The sequence below is a fragment of the Lissotriton vulgaris genome, chromosome 1_1, assembly GCF_964263255.1.
Source record: "Lissotriton vulgaris chromosome 1_1, aLisVul1.2, whole genome shotgun sequence".
Lineage (NCBI taxonomy): Eukaryota > Metazoa > Chordata > Amphibia > Caudata > Salamandridae > Lissotriton > Lissotriton vulgaris.
The window spans coordinates 1,456,989,000-1,457,006,326 of record NC_141685.1 but is presented as its reverse complement, the minus strand read 5'-3'; positions in this window follow the sequence as shown (position 1 = coordinate 1,457,006,326).

Here is a 17,327-nt window from a genome sequence, read left to right as displayed (position 1 = left end):
TGTAGGATGGTAAAGGGGTATATTTTTCTATTCTAACTCCAGGTAGGTACAGCAGTGGGGAAAGTCTTGGATGGTGTAGGGGTATCAAATACAAATCTAAGTCCAGGTAAGTGCAGCAGTAAGGAAAGTATCGGATGATATAGGGATATAATTTACTATTATACCTCCAGGTAGGTGCAGCAGTAGTGAAAGTGTGGGATGGTGTAGGGGTATCAATTACTAATCTAACTCCAGGTGGGTGCAGCAGTAGGGAAAGTGTGGGATGGTGTAGGGGTATCAATTACTAATATAACTCCAAGTAGATGCAGCAGTAGGTAAAATGTGGGATGGTATAGGGGTATCAATTAGTATTCCAACATCAGAAAATTGCAAAAACAGAGCAAGGTTAGTATAGTATAAAAGGAACAGTAAAGAGAAATATAAATTATACACAGTATTGTTAACATTTTTATCTGCATTAGAAACATTTTACATTTAAATAACATTTTCTTTTCCTTGTTCATTTTTTTTAAAATACACAATAAACATCAGATCATCAAAGAACAATCAGATTTCCCAAAGGGCAACAACCCAAAAGCCAACCAAAAAACGAAATTGCAAAGCTTAAACCAAACCAGAAAACAAGACCACAAAGAAAGAAACCAAAGCAAAAGGTATATTAAATATATACTGCTAGGAAAAGTGTTCTATGGTGCAAGGGTATTATTTACTTTTCAACCTCCAGGTAGGTGCAGTATTCGGGAAAGTGTAGGATGGTAAAGGGGTATTAATTTCTATTCTAACTCCAGATAGGTGCAGCAGTAAGGAAAGTCTTGAATGGTGTAGGGGTATCAAATACAAATCTAACTCCAGGTAAGTACAGCAGTAAGCAAAGTATAGGATGATGTAAGGATATAATTTACTATTCTACCTCCAGGTAGGTGCAGCAGTAGTGGAAGTAAGGGATGGTGTAGGGGTATCAATTACTAATCTAACTCCAGGTAGGTGCTGCAGTAGGGAAAGTGTGGGATGCTGTAGAGGTATCAATTACTATTCCAACATCAGAAAAATGCAAAAACAGAGCAAGGTTAGTATAGTATAAAAGGTACAGTAAAGCGAAATGTAAATTATACACAGTATTGTAGACATTTGTATCTACATCAAAAACATTTTACATTTAAATAACATTTCCTTTTCCTTTTTCATTTTTTTATAATTCACATTACTCTTCAGATCATCAAAGAACAATCGGATTTGAAAAAGAGCAACAACCCAAAAGCCAACTAATAAACGAAATAGCAAAGAAGAAACCAGACTACAAAGAAAGAAACCAAACCAAAAGGTATATAAAATACATACTGCAAGGGAAAGTGTTCTATGGTGCAGGGATATTATTTACTTTTCTACCTCCAGGTAGGTGCAGCAGTAGGGAAAGTGTGGGATGGTGTAGGGGTATCAATTTCTATTCAACCTCCAGGTAGGTGCAGCAGTAGGGAAAGTGTGTGATGGTGTAGGGGTATTATTTTCTATTCCATGTCCAGGTAGGTGTATCAGTAGGGAAAGTGTGGGATAGTGTAGGGGTATCAATTTCTAATCAAACTCCAGGTAGGTGCAGCTGTACGAAAAGTGTAGGATGGTAAAAAGGTATTATTTTCTATTCTAACTCCAGGTAGGTGTATCAGTAGGGAAAGTGTGGGATAGTGTAGGGGTATCAATTTCTATTCAAATTCCAGGTAGGTGCAGCAGTAGGGAAAGTGTGGGATGGTGTAAGGGTATTATTTTCTATTCTAACTCCAGGTAGGTGCAGCAGTAGGAACGTCTTGGATGGTGTAGGGGTATCAAATAATATTCTAACTCCAATTTGGCACAGCAATTGTGAAAGTGTAGGATGGTATTGTAGAAAAACATACTATTTCAACTCAATTAAAAAAAAGCATTAGAAGGAAAAGTGTGCTAAACTATAAAACAAAATTGACTATATCTACTGTAAAGAGGAGAAACATTATTAAAATACAAGAATAAAGTCACTGGAGGATGAACAATTCAAATTGTAGAAAAATTCAGAAGCAGAGAAACTGTTAGATACAGTTCTATATTTTTTTGTATTTGCAAACACATATTAAAATATTTTTTTTCTCCCAACAGATAGGGGCCCATTAGGATGTCGGGCGGATTGCCTCCGCCAGGGTAGCGGTGGCCACCGCCACCCTGGCGGAGGCAATCCGCCCGACATCCTTCCCTGCATTCCCCCCCGCCATATTACGATGGCGGAGGGGACCGCAGCGGTCGGAAAGACCGCCCGCCTGTTTTCCGCCCCGGTCGCATAGCGGCCGGGGCGGAAAAGGGATAACATGGTGGCGGTGTCTATCAGACACCGCCAGCCATATTAGAATAGGCATTTCTCAATGCCTTTCCGTGGCGGCAATGCCGCCACGGAAAGGCATGCGGTGTTCACTCTGGGGGGCCCCTGTGGGCCCCGAGAGTGACAGGCAAAGGGCGGTGGCACACGGGGGTATCTGTGGTACCCCCCTGCATTTGCATATTCATAGCGGCAGGCACCGCGCGGTGCCTGCCGCTTCGAGTATGCAAATGCGTGCATTTGTTTTTAACATTGTGGCGGGCGGTGCAGTGAGCACCGCCCGCCACAATGTTACTTTGAGGAATGAGCCCGCCACAGTAGCGGGCGCATCCTAATGCCAATGTCGGGACCCCCGCCCTTTAGGCGGGCGGTCCCGATCTCCGTTAGGGTGGCGGGCGGACTGTTTCCGCCCGCCATCCTAATGGACCCATAATGTCTACACAGGAAAGAGCTTCCTACATCAAATCAAAGAAAGGAAACAACCTACTTAACCATGCAGGATGCATATATTGTAAAGAAAGGATACGTTTTCCTAGAAATCATTGGAGGTGTGTGCAATACTACACATCCCATTGCAGCGGCAGAGCGGTTATCCATGATGATTTCATTGTAAAAACTACTGATCACAACCACTCTGCCTCTGCAATGGAGATTGATGTAAGGGAAACCATTAACGAGATGAAACAACTAGCAAGCACCTCCAATGATTCAACAGGAAACATTTTAAGAGAGGTTGTACAACATGTCCCCTCTCATGTTGCTAGTAATATGCCTATAATTTCTAATTTGAGGCGAATTATTCAAAGACAAAAGCAGGCAAGTAACACTCAAACCACCACACCTCATACTTTTTCTGACATTATTATTCCACAAGAACTAACTAATTCTTTTGCTAATGAACCCTTCCTTCTCCATGACAACGAAAACCCTCAAAAACGTATTCTAATTTTTAGTACTCCCCGCAACCTTGTAAAGTTAGAAGATAGTGAAATTTGGATGATGGATGGGACGTTTAAAAGTACACCCCATCCATTCTTTCAAATTTACACTATAAACGCTAAAATTAACCATAATGTGATCCCATTAGTATATAGTTTGCTGCCTGATAAGACTTCTGCAACCTACACTGAACTTTTATCAGTTATTAAAAATACAACAACAAAAAGTCCTAGGAAAATTATAGTTGATTTTGAAGTGACCATGATCAATGTGATCAGTAAAACGTACACGGATACCCAAATTCAGGGGTGTTTTTTCCATTTTTTCCAGGCATTCTGGCGTAAATTACAGAAAACATCCCTGGTTACAGAATACTCCTCAGACAGCAAACTCCAAGTTGATTTAAAAAAAATTAACAGCACTTTGTTTTGTTCCTCCCGAAAGTGTAGATGAGTACTACACTGCCATTACTGAATCAGATTATTACAACCAAAATAAAGACAAATTGGCACCCATCCTAAATTATTTTGAAGACACATGGATTGGGCACCTAAGCAGATCGGGTCGCAGGAGGAAGCCACATTTTCATGTGGACTGGTGGAACTGCTGCACGAGCTGTTTAGAGGGGGAAGCTAAAACAAATAATGCCATTGAGGGATGGCATAACTCCTTCAACCGTACAATTGGAAAACCTCACCCTAATTTCTACTCATTTTTGGAAACTTTGAAGAAGGAGCAAAGTTTCCAGGAAATGAGACTTTCCCAAGCATTAAGTGGTAGTCTAAACCCACGAGTTAGAAAAAAACCAATAGAGATGTCTGAAAGACTATTGGGTATAATGCAACAGTTTTCGTTGTGTGTGGCTCTAGACTACCTCGAAAATGTGGCTAAAATTCTAAGGGGCCCATTAGGATGTCGGGCGGATTGCCTCCGCCAGGGTAGCGGTGGCCACCGCCACCCTGGAGGAGGCAATCTGCCCGACATCCTTCCCTGCATTCCCCCGCCATATTACGATGGCGGAGGGGACCGCAGCGGTGAGAAAGACCGCCCGCCTGTTTTCCGCCCCAGTCGCATAGCGGCCGGGGCGGAAAAGGGAGAACGTGGTGGCGGTGTCTATCAGACACTGCCAGCCATATTAGAATAGGTATTTGTCAATGCCATTGCCGCCATGGAAAGGCATGCGGTGTTCACTCTGGGGGGACCCTGTGGGCCCCCAGAGTGACGGCCAAAGGGGGGTGGCACACAGGGGGGGTACCTGTGGTACCCCCCTGCATTTGCCTAATCGCAGCAGCAGGCACCGCGCGGTGCCTGCCGGTTCGATTATGCAAATGCGTGCATTTGTTTTTAACATTGTGGCGGGCGGTGCAGGGAGCACCGCCCGCCACAATGTTAATTTGAGGAATGCGCCCGCCACTGTGGCGGGCGCATCCTAATGCCAATGTCGTGACCCCCGCCCTTTAGGCGGGCGGTCCCGATCTCCGTTAGGGTGGCGGGCGGTCTGTTTCCGCCCGCCATCCTAATGGACCCCTGAGTTTCTAATAAAAATATTTGACCTTACTTTCCTGCTTTGCCCTAAATTTAATAAAACCCTAATTACAATTAGCTTAAATTTTTTTTTTAAACATTTTCTAAAAAAATTAATCGGGTCAGCCTAGAATTTTTTGCTTATTTTTTCTATTTTTTCCTGCCATAAGAAATCCTTTTATTTACCACATCTATTAACCCCAAGTATTCCAAATTGAAAAAGAAAAAATAATTGTATTATTTTTTCAGAATTTAAAAAATCCATTCCAAATATGCTAACAACTTTATACATATTCCTGTTTAAAAAATGCATTTTTAAATAAAACTAATTTTTTTGAACCTTTCAACTAAAGAAATAGTTGTAAAATGCTTCTTTAAATTTAGTTACAATTTTCAAAAAATTATTTGGTTAGAAATACAAAATAATTTTGGATATTAATGTTATGTTTTTTCCATAAATTTCGAAGCATATGTTATATCACCTAAAATATTTAAAAATTGTTTTTTCCAATTTTTGAATTTTTTTAAAAAAAAATTAACATTTTCAAAAATTATCCAAAAAATAAAAATAAAGTTAAAAAAAATCTATGTATTCCTCAAAATAATCAAATAAAATTACTAAATAATTTTATAATTTTTTTAAATATTTAATAAATATTTTAAGACTTTTTCAAATTATAATGTTATAAAATAAATAGAAATAACATTATTTTATTTTATTTATTTATTAATTTTTTGATATGTACCAACTGTTAAAAATTTTCTTTTTTATTATAAAAGTCATATTAAATAACAATTGTATTAAAAATTAAAAAATGAACATACTAAAGTAATATTTTTAAAATATTAATTATATTATCTTTTTTAAAGTTGGAGAAAAGTATAAATTCTCTATAAAATTTCTACATTTTATTTAATATATTTTATAACACATCTGAAAATATTTATAAATTTAAATAATAAACATTATCATTTCCTTTTTTATTTTTAAAAAAATACTGAAGTATTTTTTTATTTTTAATTAATATATATAAAAATATTTAATACTCTTAATAAAAAAATTAAAATATTTTTTTTTTAAACTCAAAATAATAATTCTACTACTATAAATAAACATGTTTTTTAAAACATTTTCTAATTAATCTATAAATAGAAAATTAAAAAAATACTCTTTATAAAATATTAATACTAAAGTATTATTTCTAAATACTCAAAATTAATATATCTAATACATAAATATTTTAAAAAATGTATAACAATAATTTAAAAACAATTACAATATTAAATAAAATTTCTAATAAAAATGTTCATTAATATATAAATAAACATAATACTTACGATGTAAAGGTACTTGCGTTGTAAAAGTCCTTGCGTTGTAAAACCATGCCTTGTAAAAAAATGCGTTATAATTACACTTGCGTTGTAAAAGTTTTGTTGTAATGGTAGTGCGTTGTAAAAGTTGCATTGTAAAGGTTGTTCACCATATTCTTGACATGATAATATGATATTTAGGTACTTTATGTACAAAGTATGTAAACTTAATATTTTTTTGGACTATATTTATGATACAATATCTTTGTTCACGATATTTTGTCATTCAACCTGGGCTGTATTTCCCTTCACAGCTGCACAGTGCATATTAACAGTCATGTCTAATAAATTTTCTTCAGTTCCATACTTTGGCCTGAATGCTTGGTATATAATAGCTGACAGGAATCAATAGATGTCAGCAAATGGCTGCCAAGCACCCTCCCTGATAGTTTGCAAAAAAGATGGAAACCTTCATGTCAGGCTACAGCTTCCTATATTTCATGAGTCGAGGTTGAGCTTCTTTAGCAATCGGTCTATAATTACCTTTTTTAAAGAGACTGTGACAACATTATCACATAAAAGTGAGTCATCGAGGCACCGAGTACATAAAATGCAACCAAGGATTGCATCATAGACATTGGCGCTCTTCCTGTACACAAAGAGATGCTATACAAAAAAACATAATTGCAAATCAACAACACCCGAGTCGCAAGACTAATTCACTTCCTTTCTACATTAGATCCCAGTAATACAGAAATGTCTACTTGGACCAGCAAAAAAACACAATAGAAGAGTGATTGTATTACATGTACAGCCATACACCCAAGATACTATTTCGAATACATTGTAACTACTATGGTCCATAAAGTGTGATTTCTCTTTATTTAAGGCTCTTTTTAGATTATTTTAGGGTAGACCTAACTGCCCGGGGTTGTGATATGCTTTAAAAAGGACACCAAGCAAATAGCAATATTACGTTTTGTTTTGTTTATGGAATAGCCTGCACATTTCTTTTGAGATGCTTTTCTACTGTACATGTACAATGGTAGCCATCATTAATTTACAAGAAAAAGCATTGCTGCATCTGTGTAAGATCAGAGAAAGCTTATTTATCTATGATCCTTTGTAATGCATTAATTACAACTTAAATATCATTTTGTGGCAAAAGTGATCAACGTTGTACTGCGCAGTAAAGAAAAAGGGTCTTCTTTTAATCACACTATCACTTTTGGGCTTGACTGGATAGCCCTTTGAGAAAAAGAACCCAATGATGAAACTGGTCACCTACTTGTCTGGTGTATGAGGGTTAATTTCTCATTTCTCATTTTTTCCATTTCACAGTTCTTCACACTACTGTCTTTTGTTTTCCTTGCCGTTCCCCATCATTAAATAATTTATTGTGGGTTATAAGATTTTTTTTTTTACATAGATGTACCTGTCGCTCTTTAGTTGTTTGATATAATGTAATAAAAAGCCCATTACCAATATACACGACTACAGTTGGTAAATATAGAAATGCTTAAAAAAAGAGGCCTTTAAAATAATCTAACAGTGAGAATGAATCGACCTTTGAAGTCATTTTCAAGAATTGGAGAGTGTCATCATCAAGATGGAAAACACGTGAACGTGACAAGTTGATTCCATTTAAGCCCCTTGTAAAAAGAGGTATTATCTTCTGAATATGACAAGCGAAAAAAGTTAAGAAGCTTGAGGATATGTCCAATAGATTCGCTAATAGGAAAAACATCTGCTGTACAGGTCACTCGGGGTAAGGGTCACATCACAGACATAACAACACTGTAGGTGTAAATAATTGGGGTACAAATTGAGGTGGCTGAATACTCACTCTATGTAATAACCACAACACTTTTCAGGGTGAACCACTAAAGACACTAAATACATCTGAGGTCACCTTACCTGGTAGCTGGGGCACAGAGCAGACAGGCTTAACTCAGAGACAAGAATTTGCCCTTTCAGGTACAGTGCCCTAGACTGCCTCAGTGGTATCACGCTCAACACACAAAAACACTTGCAAGCATACTCATTCTCATTACGGAACAGTCTTGTTGATTCTAATTAAGGAAACAAATCACCCCATAGTGGAAAAGAACAGAACTGCCTCTAGTCAAACATTTGTCAAGGTGTTATTGCTGTCACTGTCCTAGAAGCCCATTAGGATGTAGGGCGGATCGCCACCGCCCGCATGGCGGTGGCGATCCGCCCTACATCCTAACACGCCCACCACTCACTTCCCCCGCCATATTAGTATGGTGGGGGGACCGCAGTGGACGCGAAGACCGTCCGCCGCTTTTCTGCCCGGTCAACAAGTCGACCGGGCGGAAAAGGGTTTCACATGGTGGTGGTGTCTGCTAGACAACACCATCCATATCAGGATGCAGGCGGGAGGGAGCTTTCCGTGGCGGCGTGGCCGCCACTGAAAGGCATGCGTTTTTTTTGTTTGGGGGCCTGTTGTGAGCCCAAAGGATGTTGAGGGTTGTGGGGGGCACATGGGAGGTACCTATGGTACCCCCCTTCATGAGCATGCACAACATGGCAGGCACCGCACGGTGCCTGCCACGTTGTGCATGCACATGCAAGACATACATTTTTGGCATTGCGGCGGGGGGTGCTGAGAGCACAGCCTGCCGCAATGTTAAAAATGCAGGATGCGCTCGCCAGTGTGGCGGGCGCATCCTAATGTCACTCACGGGACCCCCGCACATATGGCTGGCGGTCCCTTTTACTGTGAGGATGGCGGGCAGACAAAGTCCGCCCATCATCCTAATGATGCCCCTAGAGTCTTGCTGCCACCACCCTTTAACACACCAACTCACTGGTTGTGGCTCTGATCCTTTCTCACCACAATACATTTACATCATACTTTATGACTTGGCAGGAAAAAGCATGAGTTGCATGTAAATATCTCAATAATGCATACTTGCTTGTTGTAATCATGATCCAAGGGATTACATTACATTAGCTGTGTTCCTCTTCAGGCCCTCAGCCAATACAACATTTGGGTTCTAATTTACAAGAAACTGACGCATCAGTATTGAAATGTCATATTTCTTGTGCCTGTGTCAATTGCCCTTGCGACACCATAGATGCCCTGTATTTACAATTCAGAGCTCCATGGTGCAAAGATTAACGGATGCATCAGAAATTCTGATGCATCTGTTGGTGCAAAAGTTACGAATTGCTTGAGTTCCGTCGTAAGATTGACACTACTCCAGCAAATAGTCAGAACACATTGGCGAGTCCAATTGTAAATGCCCTACATCAATCCTTATGCCTGCTCGGAGCAGGCATAGAGATTTTGATGCAATCAAGTTGTAGAGTGATGCAGTGACATTTTGTAAATTTCACTATGTCAGTTCTACATGATTTTTGCATCGGAACCCTGCATAAATTATACCTGGCGCAGGTATGACATGTCGCTGGCCTCTACAAACTAATAAATTTAGTTCAACGCATCAGTTTGTAGCTATGGAGCAGCTAAGTAACTCGGCATGGGCTACTCGTAAATGCGGCATTGAATGGGTAGTCATTCAACAGCCAATGAAAACTTACCACTATTCGTCTCCCCACCAGCACAACTAGGGGAATACATATATTTTGTTGCCAGTTAAAACAGGAAATAAAAAGCCATACTTACATTAAAAAATAAAGCAGGAGCAATAAGGCTATCACATAAATAGATGAAACAATACAGGTAGTAGCAAGGCACAGTAGAAGAACAATTAAACTCATTCTGTGGAAATCCAAACCTTACCCTATTGTTGCCCTAAAAGTATTATGCGTTGTAATGGTATGCGTTGTAATGGAATGCTTTATAATGGTAGTTTAAAAAAATGCCCTGTAATGGCATGCTTTGGAAAATCATGCAATGTAATGTAGTTGCGATGTAAAGACTGCATTGTAAAAGCATGCGTGGTAATTGCATGCATTAAGCGTCATTTATTCCTTAGCAGTGGGCAGTGTGAGGACTCCCTGGATGTTATTTAAAAAATCAGATCTTCGTCTTCTTGAATAACTCAAGAAACAAGAAGGAGGCTCTGATGTGTTGATGAAGGGCGTTCCATGTCTTGGGTGTGATGTAGGAGAATGACCAACTTCCAGTTTAGCAATGTTGAAATGCGTTCAAGTGAGAGTGAGGCAGAGTGCAGATGCTTGGTGGGTTTGTGAAAGTGTACGCAGCAGTTCAGGTATTCTTGTTATGTGCTAAATAGGTCCCTGTATGTGTGTGTGAGAAGTTAGAATTGGCTGCACTTGTGAATTGGGAGGCAGTGAAGCTTCCTCAGGTGTGTTGTGATGTGGGTGCGATGTGGGAAAACAGTGTAAGTCTTGCAGAAGTGTTCTGAATGGTCTGGAGTCTATGTGAAAGTTGTTTAGCGATTATGGCATATAGAGTGTTGCTGTAGTCGTGCCTGCTGGTGATAAATGCTTGTGTGTCAGTCTGTCTGGTGTTCTGAAGCAACAATTTGAAGATTTTTTACAACATGTGTGAGATGTGAAAGATAGAGGTGCACATTGTGTTGACTTGAGCTGTCATGTTGAGATTGTCATCTAGGGTGTTGGTCCTAGCACTGATCGGCATCACATGGAGTTCCTTGGTTAGGACTTGTTGCCAAAGACCAGTAATTCCATCTTGTCAGAGTTGAGCTGGAGGCAGTTGATTTGCATCAAGTCGGCTACCATCGTCATGCAGTGAAGTTGGTTCTGGCAGTGGTTGTGTTGTCCATCAGGAAGAGGATGAGCTGGGGGTTATTGGTGTAGGAGACAACAGGGATGTCTTGTGCTCAAATGATGTTGGTGAGCAGCATCATATGTATGTTGAAAAAGATGGGGCTGAGAAACGATCCTTGTGGGACTCCACATATCAATCTCTTGGTCCCTGTTATGAATGGTGGCAGCTGTCCCTTTGGGGTATTCCTGTGAGGAAGGAACAGATCCATTTGGAGTCTTCTGATGCGGGTGTCCTGGGAGTCAGAATCAAAGGCCCCAGAGAGGCCTAGCAGGAAGAGGACTACAGTTTTTCCTATGTCCAGGATGATGCAAATGTCATTGGTAAGCAGGGAGTTGGGTCAGACACTACTCAGTTGATTCGGGTCAGCTGTGGGCTTTTCGAGGAGGGTGTTGATTTCTACATGTTTCCATTCATTTGGTAAATGGAGGTGTTAATGATGTGGGCCAGAGTGGTGTTAATTGGTGATGATCTCAGATTGTAGATGTAGTGGGGGCATGGCCCGTTAGGAGCCCTGGGTGGATGATCTGCATGATTGCCGCTGTGTTGTTTCTGATGAGGGCTGACCATTCGATCAAGGGGCCATCTTGGTTTTTGATGGGTAGTTTAGCAAAAAGTTCTCTGTGGTTGGGTTGGTGTGTAAAGGCACTGTAGATGTTTGTGATTTTGCTGTGGAACAAGTTGGATAGGTTGTTGCAGAGTTGTTGTGAGGAAGTGATGTTGGTGACTGAGGGTGAGGTTAAATTCTTAACGCTCAATAAGATGTCTTAGCAGCTGATGGAGCTTCGTTTGATGAGGTCCACTAGTGCTTTTTTCTTGCTGTCTCTTATTTCCTGGTGACAGCTTCTGAGTGCAGCCTTGTCTGTGGTGTTGTGGCCTTGTTCTCCATCTCTTTCCTAGCTGTTTGCAGTGTCGTTTGGTGTCCCGGAAGTCTTCTGTGTACCAGCTTGCCAGCTTCAATGATCTACTGTGCTTTTTGGATTTGATGGGTGTGAGGGAGTCCATGCTTATTTTGAGACGTTGTTGAAACTCTTGATGTCTTTGTCGAGGTTGTCTGTGGGATTAGGCTGATCCATGCTTAGGTTGCAGAGTTACTCTGCTTCTGTGATGTTGCCCCAGTTGCAGCTTGGAATGCTGAACTTGGTAAATGGGTTGACTTGAGGTGTGTTGATTTAGAAGTGGATGATCGAGTAGTCAGTCAATGTGAGTGGTGTGGTCAAGTTTCATTTGATGCTGACACTTGTGTCGAAGGTGGGCTTTAGAGCATGTCTTCCAGTGTGCGATGGGTGAGTACAATTGTGTTCAAGCTTTTGAAGAGAGCTGCTGTGAATCAGGGGTCGTTTTGGTCTTCCAGGTGAAAGTTGAGGCCACCTAGGAAAATGTAGGTTCTGGAACTAATGGTGAGCGCAGCGTTGAAGTTAGTAATGAGCTTGGTAAAGGTAGCTCGTGGACTGGGAGGGTTGGTCGGTGAGGGTTCCATTCAGGGTGACGTTTTCTGGGATCAGCAGTTCGTAATGAAGGTGTTCCATGGATGGAATGGTGTTCTCTGTGAATGTTGTGCATTTGATAGATGATAGCAAGTCCTCCTCCTGACATGCGAAGGCATCCTGTTGAGCGATCTTGGGAGCCAATGATGGGTTCAGCCAAGTCTCTGTGATGAAGAAGATGTTGGGTGAATCACTACTCAGCAGGTCCCATATTTTGGTTGTGTGTTTGTTGAATGACCATGATTTAAAAAGCAGGCTTACAAGTGGGTGTTGACATGCAGGTTTGCTCTGGCATGTAGTGCAGGGTGTTGGTGCTTGAGTGGAGTGTGTGTTGGTAGGGGATGTTGAAGGAATTTTTAGTCTTTGTGTGGTGGGTATGTGTGTGGGGCTAGATACAGCTGGTGGATTTTTTAGAATACTCAGAAATGAAAGGCGCTCTACCTGGTATAAACAATTGGTGTGTCTTAATGGCTAAGTATTGACGTGGTGCGGAAGAACGAGCGGAAAACACCCCTTAACCGTTCAACAGAAGATCTGAGGACAGACCTTCAAGACAATGAAAACAGCAAAGCACTCGCACACAACAAGCAAGGTATTACAATGGTAGTTATGCAAAAGTAGATATTGTAAACATGTAGCCAATGAATTGACAGATGCAATTTCTTATGTATATTCTTGAAGGTGGGTAGTTTAATGAATTCACAACCAGCCGACACGTGTTTCGTTGTGTGGGAACAACTCCCAATGACTCTTCAGGGCTGGCAAAAAACATAAAGGAATGTGTATAGAATATTGGTTTACATACAGCGCATTTGAGAAAGACAAATTGTCTAATCAATATCATGCACTGGTGAATCAAGGTGAATTTTTCATAAACCGGGTGTGGTGGTCACTAATCCAACAACATATCCCCACGAAACATAAGTGGTATTGATATAGTTTACGTGATCAGAGTAGTGGTTTAGGAGAACAGAAACCGATTGTGAGATTGTGAAGGTTGTCAAAACAGTGTTTCTCCTATACGACATGATAGTCAATCATATTACTGTGGGAATGCAGGAGTTACATTTTTTTCAGCAAGGTCCTGATCTTGTACCGTATTGAAACAAATCCGTCACACAAAGGTCTCATGCGAGAACGTGATTGGTATGGTGTCGAGTCCTAAGAATTCATTTGTGGAGTGAGTACATGCAGGCCCTAGGTAAGTGAATGTTGAAAATGGATTATAGGTGCCTGAAGGAAAATGCCTACCTTGTGGCACGACCTACATTCATGTAGGTCTGGTGGGAAATATTCGAAAGGGATCAGAAATTTGTGATGAAGGAAAAGAAGCATATAAAGGGGCAAATTGGAACGCAAATGCCAGTGTGACAGAGAGAAGAGATGAAACACCAATAGATTTGGGAGACTACGAAAGTTAATGTGCATAAGTTCTACACGTCTCCGTGATATCTAGACCGTTATACACCAGTATGACTTAGTGTATAACTGATGACCATTGGGCATGTCTGTCTACCCTTTCTCTCACCATGCGGGATTGCAATTGAATCACCGTCATGAACGTACGTATATATTTTTGGCAAAAGAAAGTTAACGGTGCATAGATGGGTTATAAGATATGCATCTGTGATGAACCCATAAATGTATCTGTATTTTACGTATATTAGGGGTCACAACTCACCATTAATCACAGTAGCACCGGTTTGGTTGTTTGCCTTTGTAGTCAAATATTAGAAAAAATCCTGGCATTCATGAGCACATAGGGTCAAAGAGTGCTATATGAGTCACACTATAATGAAAGAAAAACCGAATGTTACGGTATTTCAAAATTGCTACACAAGTTAAATAAAGGTGCAACATTTATTATCTCTCTCTCATACGAATTGGTCGAATGGTACCTCAATACGTGTGCATATTAAGCCTATAACCGGGAGGGGATCCACAATCTAGTTCCAGATCCTCCGGGTGTGGCTGGAATCATGCAAATATCTGCCAGAGAAAAAGGGGGTGAGGGGAAAACGATAACAGCCAAGGTTAGTGCTGCCATCGACTCAGATATATCATATCATGTATGATCATAATTCCTAAAAATTATACGTTTGTAGTTGTGTTGCGCGGTACTCACCAACTGTGTGGCATCCCTCCTCCTTTGATTCCCGGTCGCTGTTTTCCAACAACGGACACGTGACAGGAAGGAGGAAATGAATTTAAGGAATAGCTCCTGGAAACACTAGACCGAGGCTAATGATTTGGACGCCGCAATATTGGGGATCTTGATTCTCTCGTATCAAGTCTCCCGGCGAAGCGACCAGAAAAACATTCAAAAAGAAACGAAAAGTATCTCATAAGAAACAGTATATTGGCATTAATATTAGACTCAATATGCGGTTATGTACGAAACGGAAAGACGTGTGTTTAACGTAGTGTTGAGATCGCAATAAAGCGAGAGCATCTGATCGTTGAAAGCAATTAACGTCTTATCCGATTCCCGTATACTGAGATGGTATTTCTGGCATTAGGTTTCAAATATAATAGGACATGGGTGTGTCCTAAGCGGTAATCGCGGGTGAGCGAGTGAATCGACGTTTCCTATGAAGATTCGGATTTGTCTTTTGTGACGTGAAGTTAACCCACCCCCTAGTGGTTTTCGTGACTTTTTACACTTCAATATCAACAACATAATGCAGTCACATGATAAGTACAAATACTTCACATTACTGTTAACCACACAAAACCTTTTTTTGCCTAAGTTATGGTACAATATAAGATTTCATTGATATAGTTACAGATTAAACCACAGTATAATTTCATATATTGTCACTGGATCAAAAGATTGCACATATTTGGCTTGGTATGTTGGCTGTACTTCATCATTTAAAAGTCTGTGTAGTATTTTATGAGCCCCCTCTTTTGTGGAGTATCAAATATCAGTCACCTAAAAAGAATTGTAATTCAGGGTCAAAGTTAAGCCCGTGTTCCACGCACTGTAAGCGCATGATCCACATGGCTTCCTTTCGTCTTAGTGTGAGTTCACAGTTGCCACCTCTGATATTCAGTGGAATCACATCAATGCCGTAGAAGCACACTTTGATTTCATCCTCCATAGGTTGGCACTCTGCAATGTGTAAGGCCACTGGATATTTGGGGTCTCTTTTTTGTATGGCTCTAATATGTTCTGCCAATCTGTCCTTAAGAGCCCTGATGGTGCTGCCTACGTAATATTTACCACATGGGCATTCTATAATGTAGACAACAAACTTGGTCAGACATGTAATGTTCTGTTTGATGTTGTACACAGTTTTGTCAAATCCTGTAAAAGTTATAGTCCCATGTTTCCCCCATCTGCACATAGAACAGAAACCACATCTATAGAAGCCTGTGCTGCGTTGGTCAACCAATTTTGGGCCGCAGTGTTACGGGGAACAGTAGGACTGAGTTTACTACTTAGTGTTTGTCCTTTTTTGTAGGTTATTGATGGCGTGTCAGGGAACCATTCCTTAAGAGTGGAATAAGCTTTAAGGAGGTTCCAATGTTTGTTGAAGCTCTTCTTAACAGTCTGGTGTAGTGCGCTATATTCTGTGATTAGTCTCCCTTTATTGTTAGAGGACTTAGGCTCCATGCGTTTCTTGAGACAATCGGGTCTTTTGGTTTGTCTTACTCTCTTTTCTGCCCTTTTTATGGTCTCTTTAGAGTATCCTCTTCTTGAAAACCTGTCATTCATGTTAGCAATACAGTTGTTGAATTCCATTTGTTCACTACAATTGCGCCTGGCTCGGAGATATTCACCGTATGGGATTGAACGTATTTGATGTTGTGGATGCGAGCTTGATGCGTGGAGAATGGAATTGCAAGAGGTAGGTTTTCTGTAGAGTTTGCTGTGTAGTGTGTTGTTTTTAACATAAAATTCCAAGTCTAGGAATTCCATATTACTCTTGCTGTGTTGCATCGTGAAACTGATCTCCCATGTGTTGCTGTTAAGATATTCAAAAAAGGAAATCAATATTTCATCCGAACCAGACCACAATAAAACAAAATCATCAATATAACGACCCCAAAAAATAATGGAGTCGATATATTGTGATCCCTTCGTTCCCAGATTAGATCCGACTCCAGTGCTCCCATAAAGAGATTGGCAAAGGAGGGGGAAAATTTCGACCCCATGGCTACTCCCCTTTTCTGTCGGTACCATTTGCGGTCAAACATGAAAACGTTGTTTCCGAGGATTAAGTCCATCATGGCTAGTAGCATATTAGTATGAGCCCACAGTGAGTCAGGTCTGTTGGATAGTATTTTGTTCATGGCTTCCTTACCTAACTTGGGATTGATACTGTTGTATAGTGACACCACATCCATTGTCACTAATGTGGTGCCCTGTTGCCACTCCATGCCTGTAATTACGCTTAGTATATGTTTTGAATCTTGTATGTATGAGGGTAAATTTCTTACAAGTGCTCCCAAGAAAAGGTCCACATATTCTGCTAGCCTTTCCGTGGGACCCCCTATCCCTGAGACTATTGGTCTGCCAGGGGGGCAGGGAAGATCTTTGTATATCTTCGGTAGTGTATATAACCAGGGGAAGGATGGTCTGGATACCTTAAGGTAAAGATACTCATCATTGTTCAAAAGACCAGATTGTTTCCAATTTAATAGTTTCTCATTGATTAGCAATGTCAAAGGACCCATAGGGTTCTGAGCTAGTTACTCATAGCATGAGTCATCACTCAATTGGCTCAAAATCTTATCATTGTAGTCAATGAGATTCATCACCACTATTTTGCCCCCTTTGTCTGCTTCTTTAATGATGATGTTAGGGTTATTGGTCAAAGTTGAAAGTGCTATACGTTCACCTTTGGCCAGGTTGTATTTTTATTTGAAAGTTGCATCTAGATTTTTTGTGTTTGCTCTATTGAGATCCTCAAGAATATGTCTGTGAAAGTTATCTATAGCGTTACCCCCTGGTAGTGTGGGGGTCCATTTGCATGTA